The 19,364-nt window shown below is 32.8% G+C and overlaps 1 pseudogene; it reads left to right on the forward strand.

The window, feature by feature from the left end:
* Positions 1-2,235: 2,235 nt before the first annotated feature.
* On the forward strand, positions 2,236-11,386 carry LOC107915323 (GDP-mannose 4,6 dehydratase 1-like; annotated as a pseudogene).
* Positions 11,387-19,364: the final 7,978 nt, after the last annotated feature.

A 19,364-nucleotide genomic window follows, 5' to 3' on the forward strand; every position in this document is an offset into this window, starting at 1 on the left:
TAGGATTTGAATATCTATAACCTGTTTTCTATTATCTGCTTGCAACCTCCTTTGTGTAAACTGTGAATGTAGCTTCCAATTTACTGATATTTGGTTCTGTAGTATTGCCCTCCACTTTGTGTCCATACTTTTGCAAATACAGCCGAGCCATTCTTAGCACATAGAAGTAGTCGACAATGCAACTTTGTATCTCCGTTCGAGGTTCGTAATATTATCAATTGATTCCCATTCACATCATGAGCTATAGCTGCTCCCCCTGAAAGATGCAAATTGGTATCGGTAAAAGGAGAAATAATTAAAGTCTAGATGCTGTGCTTGAGAATTAGTAGACATGGTTTGATCCGGATTCTGGAATGTTTGGAATATCCAGTTAGCATAGTGTATTGCTACAGTAACAGCATTGGGAAATAATTTTGCTTTCAGATATTTCCATATTGACCATCGAGCATCCTCACTATGGGTCTAATTGAGAAAAAAAGTGTAGCAACCAAACATGATTGGTATTACGCTTGGCAGCAGGGTTTGATACTGGCTCAGATTTATTGGCATTGATCGAAAGACCAGATAAAGCACCCCCAGCATCTACAATGAACCATTCATGATTTGTGTGATGTGCCGATCCTTTCCTTTCATCCTCGTCTCCTTCCCAACATTCTTCTAGTTTTGCTTTTCTCTTTCATTTTCCCTTTTAACATGTAACTAACTTGAATAACAAATAAACAACAAAACTAATTCATATTCCATACACACAAAAAAGAAGCTAGTAATTAGTAAAAACAAGTTTCTTCTCCAACTTTAGTATGTTAGGATGACCAAATTAAAAGCGTGTTGGATGGAGGTAAAAGTACCAAAGAAGCCCATTTTCTTAGGGGCAGATTGCATTTTGGGATTTCTACTGAAAAAATTAGCCCTTATACATTTTAAAACGTCCAAATTAGCCCATTTGTTAAATTTTATCTCTTAAGTGATGGTGTGGAACATTAAATCTATGCTGAAAATTATTTTTTATGGGTAAACTATAAAAATAGTTACCCAACTATGCCTCTCGTTCTATTTTGGTCACCCAACTATTAATTTTTTGATTTAATTACTAAACTTTTCAAAATTTAATGTTTCAGTACTTTGAGCTGATGTGGGCTTTTTTATTGGTCTAGTAATAAAATTAGCCATCTAATATTTACACATTCTATCAAATTGATCCTAAATATAAAAAAATTAACAAATTTAGCCCTCAATGTTGAAAAAATTTGTCATTTTAGTTCTAATTCTAAAATCTTCAATAAATTTGGCCCTCGACATTTACAAAATATGTCAATTTGGACCTAACTCTAAAACTTTTAAAATTATTTAAAAAAATAATCATTTTTAGCCCTTCATAATCCATCGGCTACCCTATATGAGATATTCAAATAACAAAAAGAGTATCCTCTTTCAAGTCATTTGTAAAAGAACTCTAAAATGTTGGGATAAAACATAAAAAAATTTAAGATCCAAAAGAAAATAAAAGCATTAAAAACAATATTTGTTTGGGTAGTAATGCAGCCAATTATTCCAAATAGGTTCTAAATCAATTGGTTTGGTCCATTCTGAATCATAAATTATAGTAAAAGAAATTATTGCAAGTGGCTTGAAAGATGATATACTTTTTCTTATTTCAATATGTCACATGGGTTAACCGAGTTATAAAAGGCCAAAAATTGATAGAATGTGTAAGCATTAGCGAGCTAATTTTGTTACTAGACCAATAAAAAAAACCCACATTAGTTGATTAAAATATTTAATTTCAAAAATTTTAGTGACTAAATAAAATAATAATAATAGTTGAGTGACTAAAATAGAGCGAAAGACATTGTTGGGTAACCATTTTTATAATTTACCCATAAAAAATAGTTTTCAACATAAATTTAACATTCTTAACAGATAAAATTAAAAAAAAACTAATTTGCACATCTTGAAGTATATAAAAATTAATTTACTAATATTTTTATTAGAAAGATCGAAATGCTATCTACCCCTAAATACAGTGACTTCCCTAAATTTTTACCTTAGTAAAATAAAACAAATTATATTTGACCTCATTAGGGCAAGGGTATTTATAATTTATTAATTGACCATTTTATCCTTTTTGATCTCCCCTCCTAAACTCCGCTCACTCTTTATAAAATAAAATCATTGACAGAACCCTCGTCGTCTTCATTTTTCCTCTCAAAACTCCCACACTTCCTTCACATTCCAATGGTAGCCAATATTGAAAGTTACAAGGCCGGATCTCCTGCCATTAGTGGCAACATTATCCCTAAGTGTAAGATTACGTTGATCACTGGCATCACCGGTCAAGATGGTTCATACCTCACCAAGTTCCTCTTTAACAAAGGATATGAGGTCCACGACTTGATTAGCCATTCTTCTAATTTCAATACGCAGTGTATCAACCACATCTACATCGACCCCCACAACGCCAACAAGGCTCGGATGAAGTTCTATTACGCTGACCTCTCTGATGCTTCTTTTCTTCATTGCTGGCTCGACACCATCTAACTTGACGAGGTTTACAATGGCACAATCTCACGTCACCGTATCTTTTGAAATCCTCAATTACATTGTTGATGTCGTGGTCACCAGAGCCCTCCGCTTGTTGAAAGTCGTTAGATCCCACATCGTCGCCACGGGTCGAAGCCACATCAAGTACTACCAAGCTGGACCGTTCGAAATGTACGGATCCACTCCTCCCTCACAATCTGAAACTACCTTATTTCACCCTCGATCCCTATACGTAGCTTCCAAATATGTGGTGCATTGGTACACCGTAAATTACAGGGAAGCTTACGACATCTTCGCCTGTAATGAATCTTGTTTAATCACGAGTCGCCTAGGAGAGGGGAGAATTTCGAGACCCTATTTCCAAATTTTTTAAGTTTTTACATTTTTTTCTATTTTGATTCAAATTAGTCATTGATTGTTTCCAAACTATTTTTAAGGTTTCATAGCTCGCTTTAAGGTCCGTAAATGTAATTATGCTATGAATGAAATTTAGATTCGAATGTTGTTATTTAAATTAATAAATGAATGGTTTAATGATTTTAATTATTTTGATATGTATCGTAATACTCCGTAACCCTAATCTGACGACGAAGTCGGGTTAGGGGTGCTACAGTGTAAATATGACAAACAATAAATTTGTTAAAACTCTTGTTTAACTTGTGTTTTTGTACATGTTATGTGATTATCTTATATATTCACTGAGTTCGCAAAAGCTCGTACACTCCTTTCTAAACACTGTAAATAGTTAGATCGCACGGGGTGTAGTAGTGAGGTGAGTGATACAGGAGAAGCATAAACACTGGAAAGGTGGTACAAGTGAACTCTGGACATAAAAGCAATATGGGATTCTGCTTGGGCTTAGAGATATTTTATTTCTATATGTTGACTTCGTCGATCGTTCTAGGACTTAGTTTATTTTTTATGTTTTTTCTTTATGTTTTTAAATACCTATTGCAAACTGATAAAATTATATAAATACAAACCTGAACTTCAAGTATATAATTATAGTCCAAGTGCAGTTTGATGTTTTCTTAATCTATAAGTTCATACTTAAGTAATTAATTTCAGATAGAGTTTTCATCATAAGAAAAAACATGATATAATCAAAATTAACTAACTTATATAGAGTTCGCTAAGGTTGCTGCAAAGTGATAGGGTTGTCGAACTGTGCAATGTACGAACCCTAACAATTGGCGAATTGCTACCTACGAACCTTTAATAATTTTTTATATTCGGAATAGCAAAAACCCTGCGAAACGTGTTCGCAGTATCTAAATACATAAGGGTTGTTCGCGAAACCTACCCTATTTAAAGAGGCTTACTCTGTGGAGACTTAGAATGTACGAGCTACGCTAGGAGCGAACCCTGATGATGATTTGTGTATCATACAACTAATGAGATAACTGTTTACTTAATCTTAGAATACCGCCTAAAAAGAAGCTAGTTTAAGTGTTTTGAAAAAAGTACTTATATGATATTCCACCGCATATTGGTAATTTAAGCATATTTTATCTTTTAACTTGTGGTGTGTTGGAGGATAGGTTGGTTTCAAATGGAGAGTCGCTTAGGTGGCTAATTTGGCGTTCCATAGCTCGGGTTTAGCGACTGGACCGGGTATGGGGTGTTACACGCTATGCATGCAAAACATGAAAGATAAAAACACAAAAGGCATAATAATAAAATGTGAAATTAAATTTATTTATTTATTCATTGTTTAAATACATAGAAAACAATTACATGTTTACTACAATATGGGCATATTTCTCAACATCATGTATTTAAATGTTAATTATTTATGTATTTAAATGATGATATGTTGCATGATGTTTTAAATTTATTAAATCGATGATCGTAGCATCTTATAGCATGGACCTGACGATCGAGTTGAGTATGAGGTGTTACACTGAGTCACTTATGGAATTAGAAACTAACATGCCTAGAATATACACCATTTTAACTACGAGCAGCACCTTGAGGATGAGATACATAATTGTTGATGATTTTTGTTGTCTTTGTGGGAGGACCTGTAAGACCATCCTTCATCTGTTAAGAGACTATGATGAGGCACATAAGGAATGGGACCTAAATATGTTCAATTGTAAAGTCTATGAAATTGGAGGGGACTTTTTTTCAATGTTTCACCAACATGTACAATGTGATGGAGTTGGAAGCTGTTAGACTGTGGTGTACTGTTGTGTGGTGGATTTTATACAATAGGAACAAAACAAAGTTCAAACTACAACCTTGGATTGCTGACAGAATCGACAATTTTAGTGTGCCATATTTAAATGATTTTGAGAGATGCAAGGAGGTTGATTGATGAACCCATAGTTATTCTTTGGCTCTTCCTTGTACATGGAACCCACCATCTATTGGAATTTAAGTGCACCCTGAATTATTATATAAGAGGGGTAGGAGTGTTTAGGGTCGAGTTCATTAATTTCTCATTACGTCACGATTTTAGTTTACTGGTTTACTTTTTTTTAAATGATAACAAAATAACATATCTTAATGAAAAGAAAAAGAAAAATCCATCCTTTTCCAATCCTTCTTTTTCTTTCACTTTGATATGCTTGCTTGGTCGAAAAAGTGGAGGGATGTGAGGAGGGAGTGGAAAAGTGAAAAGAAAATAAATTTGGAGTGTGCTTGGTTAGAAAGAAACGTAAGAGGAAAAAAAATGGAAGAGATGATCATTTTCGATCCTAATACATAAAAATCAATCCTTTCAAACTAGATTGATGAGAGGAGAGAAAATGAGAGAGATGTGCATGTTAGTTCAAAATTTCAAATACAACTCTTCTCTCTCTTTCATACCCTTCTTCCCCTACATCTCATCTATTTCAACTTTTATTTTTCTTAAATTCCTTTATGCGTGTTTTTAATTTTTTTAATGAATTTCATAAATATTTGTTTGCATGGTGCCAACGTTAGTGTGCCTACAATGATTTTAAGACTAGTTTTTCATTGCTTTTAGAAAGTGTTATAAAAAATATTTAGGAAAATTTTAGTTTAAAATTTAAGTCCTTAATATTGTTGTCAAAATGTACTTTTGAGAAATAAAATGAACATATTAGACATGATGTTTGTAATACCCCGAAAATTACTACAGTAAGAAAGTAAGATAATATCCTTGATATAGTAAAATAAGGAAATAAAGTGATAAAAAAGGTAATATTGAGTTATGTCAACATTGGGAAGTATATTATGACATATTAATTCAAGAAAGGATTAAAATGCAAAAGTGAGAAAAGTTTTGTTGCCCAAGAGTAAATACTCAAAATTTAAGGGTTAAAGTGTAAATATGAAAAATTTAAAGGAATAATAGTGTAAATATTTAATGGTGGAATAATCTAGAAACTAAGGAAAATGGATGAATTAGGACCAAATTGAAAATGTGAAGAATTTTAAGAGACTAAATTACAATTTTACCAAATTAAGTGATGACTCAAGGATGAAATTTCAAAAGATAATAAAGGGCAAAATGGTCAAATAGAGAGAGAGAATTCTAGAAGGTAATGATGATGTTTATGATATTTTTAATTAATTAATTAGATAAATGTTATTTAATTAATATTTTATTAAGATTTTTAGTATTCTTTTATTATTAAATGATTAATATAAAAGGGAGGAAAGATGATGAAAAATCATCATCTTTCCATGCAACCAACGTTAGAAGAGAAGAGAAGAAAGAAAGTTTTGCTTTGTTTACAAGTTGGTCCTTTCACCAAAAATTCATTATTTTCACCTAGAAATCAAAAGAATTTTCATAGCTTCCAAGAGAGAAAAATAATAAGGAGACAATGGAGAGCTAGAATGTCAAGTTAGATTCAAAAAATAGAAGCTGGATGAGAGAGAAAATCAAGTTAAAGATTGAAATCAATAGCATAAGGTAAGAACATCAAGATTTCAATATATTTTTAAGTTTGTTATTGTTGAAAAAGTATGGAAATGATGTTATAGTAGAGTTTTCTTAAATAAAGTCTTATATTCTTGATATATTAGTGAAGGGAAATAAGTGAAAATGATGGGAAATATTATAGAGAAAGGGAATAAGGGAGTTATAAATTTAGTAATCAACATCTTGCACTAAAATAGTTTTGGACAGCAGCAGTAGGTTAAATTTGAAAAATCATCATAAATTGTGGAAATCGAATTAGAGGATGAAAAAAATATGGAATTAAATCTTATTAAGTCTAGTTTCTCATAGAATAAACGGTGTAAGTAATGGAATTGTAAATCATGAGATATAATAAATTTTGTGAGACAAGGTTAGAATGAATTCGGGTTCCCCTACTCTGACTTTGGAAAATCATAAAAAATTGAATAAAAATAATTAGAGGCTTAAATTTATATTTTTAAAATCCTGAATGATTCTATTTTCAATAGAAACAAACAGAAACATAATCCAAATTCTTTACAAAGAGATAATTAATTTTTAGTGAAGAGGGGTCGGAACTTTCAAACAGTGAAACAGGGAAAATTTTAAAGAATAAACTGTACTTATTGGCTTAACCAAAAATTCTGAAAATTTTATGGTAAGAAGATATGTGAGCCTAGTTTCATAGGAATTTATCGGATCTTAATTCAAAGTTTTGTAGCTCAAGATATAAATAATTTAGCAACTATGACTCAAGTGGACAACTTTGAATTAATATATAAATAAATGATGGAATTATAGATAATGTTACATATAAGCATATTATACATTAATGATGTGGAATGGAGAGGAGGAGGAGGAAAATAATTGATTATTCAACTAGCATGAGTTTTCATTAAAAATGGCCAATTTGTAAGTTTTAGGTTCAAGGACTAAATTGAATAAAAGTAATATTTTAAGGGTAAATTGGTAAAAATGTCAAAAAGTGACCAAATTGCATGAAATGAATTGTTTTATTATTTAAATTAATAAATTAAATGAAATATTAATTTAGATCATGATTGGGTGAAAATTCGAGAAAAATAGAAAATTACCAAAATGTCCCTGAATTTTTGGTATTTCTGCAATTTAGTCTGGTAAGTTCGTGTAACTTGAATTATATTCTTAAATGCTTGAAATGTATATTATTGATGTGAATATGATTTGAATGTTCATTATATGAAAATTGATGAAACATTGATATATTTGATAAAAAGGGGAATAATGCATTGAATGAATGTATGAATGTTTATCACACTATCCGTTAATTCTATCGGTAATTTTGGATATTTTGATTTTGGTTATAATGACATGTATGAGTTAAATTGGCCAACGTTATCTCATTAATGTTTTGATTTTGATTGATTTTAAATATGAATGCTTGATGAAATGAAATGTCTGTAAATTAATTTGTAAACTCTGGTAATGCTCTATAACCCTATTCTGGAGATGGATACAGGTTAGGAGTGTTACAATGTTGTAAAGTAGAAATGTTGTAACAACCATTTTGAGTGAAATCGGAGCAATGGTTTCGGGACCACAAATTTGATGAGTAAATTAATATATTATTATTTTAATGCCTATGTGATGTTAGTAAGGTTGTATTTAAAAAATTTTGTTAAAAATTTTTGATTTTTGCATGCTTAATTACGTGAAAAGAACTAAATCGTAAAAAGTACAAAAGTAGAGTTCTATTAGTTAAAGAGGTCTAAAGGCTATGGAACTTTACAATGAATGGGCTTATATGGTAATTAGACTATTCTTATAGTGATTGGCTATTCATGGCAAGGTTTTGTTAAAATTATTAAAGTTTTTAAAGGTTATTTTGGTAATTAGGTAAATAAAGGTTAAAATTAAATAAAACAAAATTTCATTTCCTATGCATTCGTCTTCTTCCACCGATTTTCAAAGGAGAAAAACACCATTTTAGGGTTCATTGATTCGGCTAAGAACATCTATTGCATGTAAGTGATTCTTGAGCTCGTTTTTAATGATTTTTATGTTTTCGAGATCGTTGTAGCTTAACCTAGCTAGCCCGGTGATCAATTTGTAAAATTTTTAAAGATTTAGGGTTTTCCATGAATTTTATTGCATGATTCTTGATGTTTAATGGAAGATTATGAGTTCTTGTTGTTAAATAAACAAGTTTTGTAAAGTGAGTTTTGATGAAAATGTCATTTAGGGACTAATGTGTAAAAATGGTAAAAATTCATGGTAAATTTATAAAATGATGATTTTTATGGTTTGATATAGGTCCCTAGAGAAATTGACTAGCTTGAAAAAAGGATGAAAATTCTTAGATTTCAATTTATGAGTTTAAGGATTAAATTGTGAAAAGCTAAAATGTTAGGGGAAAGATTATAATTTTTCAAAAATATGAAATATGGGTTGAATTGAATAATAGAAGTATTAAATGGATTTAATTTGTCTATTTAGATCAAGATAGACCACGTACGGATCTAGATTGAAGAAAAGCTAAAGCCTCGAATTAGTTGATCTTGTTTCTACACCTTTGTCTTTAAGTTAAGTTCGTATGAATAAGTATCATTTTAATGATAATTTCAATTATAAGTTAAAATTTTGTTATGTAATTGAATGATAAATATCCAACAATGTCATGATGGTTATCAGTCCCAGTTGAACCTTAGGAATTCGTAGGATACAAATGACATGTCATTAGGGATTTCATGTTTCGAGTGCTGATCTTGAATGTCCTACTGATGGCTGAGGTCCTGCATTTGTTGCAAATACTCCATAGCCCGTGTGAGCAGCATCATGTGGCTTACATTTCAACCCACAGCTCGTGTGAGCAACGATATAAAGGAAAGCTTATGGTTATATGTTAAGCACATTTCGTGTAAGCTTTCCCGAGTTTTCGATGATATTATAAATGGTTAAATGGACATGAAAAGGAAATGAACTATATCATGTAATTATGAAAATGGTTGAAATGGTAAGCTTCAATAGAAGTATGCTTAAGTTAATGAAAATGATGAATTCAAATGAAGTATGTTCATATATAATGGCTTACCTTATGTTAAATTCATGTGAATTATGTTTGAATGCACTAACATGTGTTGTTGATGGTGCTTAGGCTTGTGCCAAGCTTGTGGTTGAATTATATTATACTTAACCTTAATGTTATGTAAATAAATGGTAAGTTATGTTCATGTTTTACGAACTTACTAAGCATTATGTGCTTATTTAGTTTTCTTTCCTATATTTTATAGATAATCGGAAGCTTGATTGGTTTGGAAGCTCGTCGGAGATCTATCACACTATCCAGCATAAATTTTGGTAGTTTTTGATGTTTTGGCTAAGGTTATAATGGCATGTATAGGTGGACTTGTTATGACAATTAGGTGAAAGTTAGTTGATAAGTTTGGCATGTATAAGTTGTTTTGGTTGGTATACTTTTGGTACTTTTGGTGCCTTATTAGTATGTTTTAATGTGGAAATTATTTGATGCATATTTAAATGGCCAAAATGGTATGTGATGAGTTAAATTAAATATGGTCAAGATATGGTACGTTTTGGAAATGGTATTGAACTATGTGTGTATGATTGAAATGTGGTAAAGTACATATGTTTAGGTGAGTTTGTATGTTTGCATTTGAGGTGCCTTATATGACATATTGGTTGAATGAATTTGGACTATTGGATTGGTTACTTCATGTTGGTTTTGGTCATGTTTTGATGCTTTGATTAGGTGTTCAAAAGGTCTTTAGACGATTGCTTGAATTGGAGATGGAAATGACTTGTTTTTGGGTAAATTCATGTCCACACGGCCTGAGACATGACCATATGACTCAGTCATGTGTCCCTTGTAGGTTTTAATGCATGCAAGTCAAGTTGTTACACGGCCTAGCACACGGCCCGGCACACGAGCTTGTGTGGTTATTTCGAGAGTTACACAGTCTGGCACACGGGCGTGTGGCTTGGCCGTATGACCCAACTCAGAGAGTTACACGGATAAGGACACAAGTTGGGAGACGGTTGTGTGTCTCTATTTCAATTGTTACACAGCCTGAGACACAGGCGTGTGTCTCAGTCGTGTGAGGCACATGGCCTAACCACACGGCCGTGTGACCCTTGCAATTCACACGGCATGGCCACACGAGCGGTGGCCCCTGCACCTAAGAAGAATTTTGAAATTTTTGAAAAAATTCTCTGAGTTTCCTATTTAGTCCAGATTTATTTCTAATGCGTATTTTAGGCCTCTAGGGCTTATACAATGGACAATATTAGTGATTTATGATTGGTTTCTGAAATGTATATTAAATGTTATGAAATATTCGTATTTGATCTGAAAAGTCTAGTAATGCTCCGTAACTTTGTTTCAGCGACGGATAAGGGTTAGGGGTGTTACATTTAGTGTGATGTGTATGATCTGATCTAACCTTTGTTTTCTTATAGATTGTAAAGATGTCAGATAGATCTGAACATGCTAACCACGATGAGGCCAATAGTAGAGCACCAACTCCTGAACATGGGACAAGTAGTAATGTCCCAATTCCTCCGGCTCAAGAATAAGAAGTTAAAAATATGTTATTCAGATATATGAATCAGTGGTTTAGTGAATTCATACAAGAAATAAACTTGGCTTAGCAACCTCCTCTTCCTACTGTACCACCTGTAGTGCCATCAGTTGCACCACCACCCCCTCTAGTGACTGAATCTAGTAAATGTACTCCAATTGAGAAACTCAGAAAGTGCGGAGCCGAAGAATTTCGAGGTAGGTTAGATGATGATCCAGTCAAATTTGAATATTGGCTTCAAAATACAATAAGAGTTTTTGAAGAAATGGCTTGTTCCCCCGATGATTATCTGAGTTGTATTGTTTCATTACTAAAAGAAGAAGCATACAACTGGTGGTCGACAATAGTGGCTGTAGTGCCAAAAGAGAAAATTTCTTGGGAATTCTTCTAGACTGAATTTAAGAAGAAATATGTCGACAAAAGGTATCTAGACAAGAAAAAGAGGGAATTCATTGAGTTGCACCAAGAGAACAGATCAGTAGTTCAGTATGAAAGGGAATTTGTGTACCTTAGTAAATATGCCCGGAGAATTGTACCAACCGAAGAAGAACTGTGCATTCAGTTTGAAGAAGGTTGAATGATGAAATTTTAATGATGATTGGGGGCACTGAAATCCTGAAATAAAAGATGAAAGAGGTGTACAACAGAAAAATGCACCGAGATAGACGGAATAAAGAGTCTTACAAAAGAATTTCCTCCAAATCATTTTCAACATTACCTGTGAAAAAGTCTAAAGATGATTTCAGTCGTGCCACCTCAATGCCTGATTGTTCAAATAAAAGTAAGACAATTCAACAAGATTACAAGATATCTACTAGACCCTCTGTTAGTGTGGGTAATGTGCAAAATGCTCCTAAGCCTAAATGCAAGTATTGTGGGAAGTACCACTCTGGTGTGTGTAGGAGTAAAGTAGGGGATTGTTATAAGTGCAGAGAAACTGATCATTTTATTCGAAATTGTCTTCAACTGCAAAAAGAAGAGGAAGAACAGAAAGAAAAGTAATTGGCTACTTCACAGAGAAGTAGACGTTTGGGCCAAAATAGTGCCACTAGGATTGCTCATTTGGGTATGAAAGATACTGCTGCTCGGTCAGAGGCTAGATCACCTACACGTACTTATGCCATCTGAGTAAGAGAAGAAGCTACGACTCCAGATGTGATTACTGGTACATTCTATCTCTTTGGTGTTACTGTATATGTATTAATACACCCTGGGTCCACGCATTCTTATATTTGCACTGCATTAGTAACGGAAAAGAAATTGCCTGTTGAATCTATCGATTATGATATTTAAATTACTAATCCATTAGGACAAAGTGTAATAGTTAATTTAGTGTGTCGTAATTGTCCACTGAAAGTGAAAGGCTGTGAATTCCCTGCTAATTTAATGTTGCTACCCTTTCGGGAATTTGATCTTATTATGGAAATGGATTGGTTATCTTTACATGATGTTGTGGTAAACTGTAGACAGAAACAAATTGATCTAAAATGTCAGACAGGAGAGATGATTTCAGTTGAGGCTGAAAATCCGAAGGATATTGTTTGAATCATTTCAGCTTTTTCTGCTCAGAGATTGATGTAAAAAGGTAATGAGGCATTTCTAGCTTACATTCTTGATACTCAAAATTATAAATCGAAGCTGAAAGTCAAAGAGTGTGATGTGCCAAAGACTTTTTTCAGAACTCGGTACTGTCATTATGAATTTTTGGTAATGCCATTTGGCTTGACAAATGCTCCTGCTACTTTCATAGATTTAATGAATCAGATTTTTTAACCTTATTTGGATAGATTTGTGGTTGTGTTTATTGACGATATACTAATCCATTCCAAGACAAAATCTGAGCATGCACAACATTTGAGGATTGTGCTACAGACTTTGAGAGAAAAGCAGTTGTATGCAAAGTTTAGTAAATGTGAATTCTGGTTTCACAAAGTTGGATTTTTAGGTCACATTGTATCAGTCGATAGGATTCGAGTTGATCCGAGCAAAGTATCTGCAGTGGTAAATTGGAAAACTCCAAAGAATGTTTCAGAAGTGCGAAGTTTTCTGGGTTTAGCAGGGTACTACCAGCGTTTTGTCAAAAAAATTTCGATGATTGCTTCGCCATTAACCCAATTATTACATAAAAATGTTGAATTTGTTTGATCTGATGAGTGTCAGCTGAGCTTTGATCAATTGAAGACAATGTTGGTAGAAGCTCCAGTGTTGACTCAGCCAGAATCTGGTGTACCGTATGTTGTTTATAGTGATGCGTCTCTAAATGGTTTGGGTTGTGTACTGGTGCAGTCAAGAAAGGTAGTGACCTATGCTTCTTGATAATTAAAGCCGCACGAGAAGAATTATCCTACACATGATCTTGAGTTGGCTGCAATTGTATTTGCTTGCAAGATTTGGAGACATTATTTATACGGCGAGAAATGTTATGTGTTTATGGATCATAAAAGTTTGAACTATTTGATAACTCGAAAAGAGCTGAATTTGAGATAGAGATGGTGGCAAGAATTACTGAAAGATTATGATCTGGTTATTGACTACCATCCAGGAAAGGCTAATGTGGTTGTGGATGCACTTAGTCGAAAGTCATCATTGTTTGCACTTCGAGCGTCGAACGCTCGTTTATCTCTTAATGAAGATGGTTCTGTATTAGTAGAATTGAGAACGAAACCTTTGTTTCTTCAACGAATTTAGAATTACAAGATGATGATCCGAAATTGGTGTTGAAACAACAGATGGTTCAGGACAATTTGAGTTCAGAGTATAGCACCGATGATAGTGGTATGTTACGTTATCGCAATAGAATTTGTGTTCCAAATAATTCAGATTTGAAAAGTGATATTCTTTTTGAAGCTCATAGTAGTATGTACTCCATTCATCCGGGTAGTACGAAGATGTATAGTGATTTGAAACAGATTTATTGGTGGTCGGGTATGAAACGAGAAATTTGAGAGTTCGTAGCTAAGTGTTTGATTTTTCAGCAAGTGAAAGCGAAACATCAGGTACATACAAGTTTGTTACAACCAGTCATGATTCCTAAATAGAAGTGGGAGCATGTCACGATGGATTTTGTATCCGATTTACCTGTAACTCCGAGAAAAAAATATTCGATCTGGGTGATTGTTGATAGATCAACTAAATCGACACATTTTATTCCAATCAAAATAAACTTTTTGCTTGAGAAATTGGTGAAATTATATATATCTGAGATTGTGAGGTTACACGGGGTTCCAACATCCATTATTTCAGATCGAGATCTGAGATTTACATCGAGATTTTGGAGTAAATTGTAAGAGGCTCTGGGTACTAAGCTAAATTTCAGTACAGCGTTTGATCCCCAAACCGACAAGCAATCAGAGCCAGTGGTTTAGATTCTGGAAGATATGTTGAGATGTTGTATACTCGAATTTAGAGGTAGCTGGGAAAGGTATTTACTGTTGGCTAAATTCACATATAACAACAGTTATCAATCCAATATAAAAATGGCACCTTTTGAAGCTCTTTACGAGAGGAAATGTAAGACACCATTGTATTGGTCTAAATTGAGTGAATCCAAACTAGTAGGAGTCGACTTGATCCAAGAAACTGAAAATAAAGTTCAGATTATCCGGGATAGTTTGAAAGCTGCTTCTGACCGTCAGAAATCGTATGCAAATTTTAAAAAAAAAGAGATATAGAACTTGCAGTTGGTGATAAAGTATTCCTAAAAGTCTCTCCATGGAAGAAGGTGTTACGATTCTGTAAGAAAGGAAAACTGAGCCCAAGATTTATCGGACTGTATGAAATTGTTGAAAGAATTGGACCTGTGGCTTATAGATTAGCCTTTTTTCCTGAACTTGACAAAATTCAAAATGCGTTCCACATATCGATACTGAGACAGTACAGATCTAATCCTTCACACGCGATTCCTCATAGTGAGATTTAGCTAGAGCGAAATATGACGTATTTGAAAGAACCAGTGAGAATTTTAACTCGAGAGGTTAAAGAATTGTAGAATAAACGAGTACCATTAGTAAAAGTATTGTGGCATCATCATGGTACAGAGGAGGCTACCTGAGAAATAGAAGAATCAATGAGATCACAATATTCAAACCTATTCCTAGGTAACAAATTTCGAGGACGAAATTTTCTAAAAGTGGGGAGAGTTGTAACAGCCAGATTTTCAGTGGTGTCGAAAATAGTGGTTCGAGACCACCAAATCCGATGAGTAAGCTCGTAAATTTTAATATTTAGTATTTACGAGTCATATGTGTTTTTAAAAAGAATTTTGAATTCGTAATTTGTGTTTTATAAGGATTTATTAGGTTAAATGGTTTAGAAAATGAGGCATCGAGACCTCAATTTTATAAACCGAGCTGTAAATATTTTTATAAATATTTAAGGAGTGTCACTAAGGTAGTATTAAAGTTTCGTTAGAAAATTTTAACGTTTTGATAGTTAATTAATTAAAAAAGACTAAATTGAAAAAGGTGCAAAACTTGCTAATTAAGAAAATAGTGATTAAATGGCCTAATTGGTAAATAGGGAGGAATTAAAGAGTAAATTAGCCTAAGTGAAGTGGCTGAGACGGCATAAGCAGAAAAAAATAATGAAATTAGGTGATTTAAGGGCAAAATTGGAAATAAAATAAAATTAAAGTAGTTAAAATGAGATTTTAAGAGTTTATTGTCCATTTCTTCTCCAATTTTCTGTCCAAAAACACTATTGAAGAGGTATTAAAGATGGTTTTCATATTTTATCTTCATGTAAGTTTAATTCTTGCCTTTTTCTTGTAATTCTCGTGTTTTTAAGACTTTTACAATTAGGTCCAACAGGCTATTTCATTAGTTTTTGATTGTATTGGAAATTTTGGAAGTTACCATTGATGAATACTAGATTTTTTGATGAAATAACTTGGATTTAGAGCTTTAATTTTATTGTATGATGATTTTATAAAGTGAATTTGATAGATATTGATTTTAGGAGTAAACTGTGAAAAGACTTACTATTAGGGTTTGGTATTAAATTTTTGTTTATCAAGAGCTTTATGATAGCTAATAATATTTAGACAAATTGTCAATTGAGAAAAATTAGTTCATTTGATAGACTAATTAATAAGGAACTAAAATATATGTTAATGAATGAAAATTTTTATATTTTAGATCAAGAGCCCGTAGACAATCGTGAAAAAGGAAAATTAGCAGAATAGTCTCTGAACTAGTACAAATCTACAATTTAACCCAGGTAAGTTCGTATGGTATTATGTGTAGCAGGCCAATTCTGCCTAGCCCAATAAAAAAATAAAACCCAAATCTTAATAGTCCATATAAAACAGTCCAAATTATGAAACAATAAGCCCAAATTATAATGGCCCAAACGACCCAACAAGAGAAAAAAACCCTAGCCCAACAGGCCTACAACCTAAACATTTTCAGCAAAAAGGAGAGGCAGAAACCCTAAGGCGAGCTGCACATCAGCAGGGCCTCCTCGCACACCACCGCTGCACGCCATCCTCCACGCGTCTGACACCTTCAAAACAAAGGCAACACGCAACAGAAGCGAACAAGCAGTAAAAACAACAGAGAGAAAGACAAAAAAAAGAAACAAATATCCTTGTAGTTTGGCTATAAAGTCCAGAAATAGTATCTTTGTATTTTTTTCGAACAAGTTCGAATACAAAAGCAAAAGAAATTGAATACAAAGTCTTTAAAAAAGAGAGAGGTGATTTTCATTTTATTTCTATTTATTTTGTTCTTGAGTTTGATTTTTGTTTATTTATTTTTATTTCTACGTGCAAAAATAAAAGGGAAAAGGAAAGGCTCACCTGAAACGTCCTGCGGCCACGTCGTCGGAGGTCCTCTCTCCGTCGACGAAATCGGCCCTAAAAGGAGGGTGAGGGTCTTTTCTTTTAGTTTTTTTCTTGGTTTAGAAGGCTTGGACTTCAAATCATTGAAAGCGGGGCTAAAAACCAATTTTGTCCATCGCCGGCCACCGGCCACAAGCCACGGCAGCGGTGCAGTGGACGGGCGGCGATGCCCATGACTAGCCAAGGAGAGGATTGAGAGAGAAGGGGAAAGCTTTGAAATTTCTTTTTAAATGGCTGAATGAGTTCAAAAAAAAAATTTGATTTAAATAAAGGCACGAAACGGGGCCGTTTTGAACCAGGGTCACCAACGCCAAAACGGCGTCGTTTAAGCTTGACCCGCGCGCGACCCGACCCGCTCCAGGGGGGATCCGCGTGTTTTCGTTCAATGGGACATTTACACCCTTGGGCCTTCCACATTTCTGTTCTTTTTGATTTAGTCCCTTCGGTTTTATTTTTATTTTTATTTTTATTTTAATTTGACCACAGAATTTTGTTTGGTTTTCAATCGGGTCCTCGACCCACTGAAGCGCTAAAAAATGGACATATGTCCAGGAATAGGTTTTTTTACCCTGCGCGCTATCATTTTGGTCCTTCTTTGTTTATTTTATTATAGTTTTTACCTTTAATTTTGTTTTTGTCCTGATTTAGTCTCAAATATGTTTGATTTCAATTTATTTTTGCAAATTTGTTATTCATTTATTTATTTTAAACCTTTTTCTCCATATATCATTTATTTTAAATTGTTTTATTATTTATTTCAAGTTTTCCACATATCATGTATTTTAAATTATTTCAAACTATTATCCATTTTAATTTTGTTATATATTATTTATTTTTAAACCATCATATATATTTTTCATTTTGAATTGTTTTTATATATATCATTTTTTTAAACTGTTTTGTATATTATTATTTTAAACTTCTTTTTACATATTACTTATATTAAACTTTTTATATATTATTTTAAATTGTCTTATATGCTATTTATTTTAAATTGCTTTGTATACTATTTATTTTAATTTTTTTTACATATTATTTACTTTAAATTTTTTTATACTATTTACTTCGAATTGTTCTACATATTATTTTTGTTTCGTTTTCTTTGATTGTTAATGTTGATATTAAAGTGACATGTGTTGTGTGATTATTGCCATTATGTGTTTTATAATTCGTTTATTCGTATTTTCATGTTATTGTGATTCATTAGTGAAACATTTTATTCGTAAATTATGACTCCATGTTGTATATTATTATTCCATCACATTTCATGAAAATCACTTCAAAGGTCGCGTTTAATTTCTTCCTTTATCCATAATGGGCATTTTATTATATTTCAACTAAATAGCACGCATCGTTTAGGTCTTGTAATCTCTATTATTCAAAAAAAATTTTAAAAATAAGGCAATGCTTCGTTTTTTTTTGGAAATTTGAGAAGCTGTACCCTAACTTACGGGGTTTCGATTTTCTCATTAAATCTAAAAGCCAAACATCCTTCTAAATTTAAGACACCTAAGTTTAAATAAAAATCAAATGCGAGCTTATTCTCGAGGGTTCAAATGTCGCATCCTAACTTATGGGATGTGGCATAATGTTACCGCGAGACGATTGGGCCTTTGTTGCTCATTTCAATTTAATTCAAGTGTTTTTTAAAATTAATATTAATAAAAAAAGGATCGTACTTTAAAATCTTTTCAAAACTTTTGACATTAAAACATCAAGTAATCAACTAGGTACCAATTTTGGGCGTATCAAGTATGCTAATCCTTCCTCGTGCGTAACCGACTCCCGAACCTGTTTTCCAGATTTTGCAGACCAAAAATTATTGTTTTAGTAAATTTAAACTTTTATTAAAATGATTAAATTATGAGGTGATCCAATCACACCTAAATAAAAAGGATTGGTGGCGACTCCATTTTCGTTCTTAAATAAAAAGTCGACCCCTTTTACAAAAAATGGTTTCAACATTATGCATTTAATATATTGTTGAAAAGTGGAATATTGTTAAATTATACATTTGTAGTGAATATCCAGTTTAAATAGAACGCAGGATTGAGTACAATAGTTGTGTAAGGAAAGACAACAAAGGAAGAATTTACGACAAATTACCCAAGTAAACCAAGGTTCAGCATTTGTTGTGAACTTTCGTGTTTACTTTCCGCTTAGCTCTCACGAGCTTCTGTTTAACTCATATGAGTTTTCGTTCAGCCCTAATGGGTTTCCATTCAGCTCTTTTGAGCTTCTGTTTAACTCTTATGAGTTTTCGTTAAGCTCTTATGAGCTTTCGTTCAACCCATAAGGGTTTCTGTTTAGCACTTACGTGCTTCTATTCAGCCTACGGACTTCTGAAAACGATGTACTTATATCCGTAAGTCGTTCTTCGATTTGTTAAGATTTGGTAAGTGACTTATGTAATTAAAATTGGAATATTTATTTTTATTATTAGTATTAGTCTGAAACAAGCATATTCATTGATTGAAGTTTTGGTTGACAGGGAATTTACATTGAATGAATTTACATATTCATTCATGTG

The sequence above is a fragment of the Gossypium hirsutum genome, chromosome D10 (genome assembly GCF_007990345.1).
Source record: "Gossypium hirsutum isolate 1008001.06 chromosome D10, Gossypium_hirsutum_v2.1, whole genome shotgun sequence".
In the NCBI taxonomy this organism is placed as follows: Eukaryota; Viridiplantae; Streptophyta; class Magnoliopsida; order Malvales; family Malvaceae; genus Gossypium; species Gossypium hirsutum.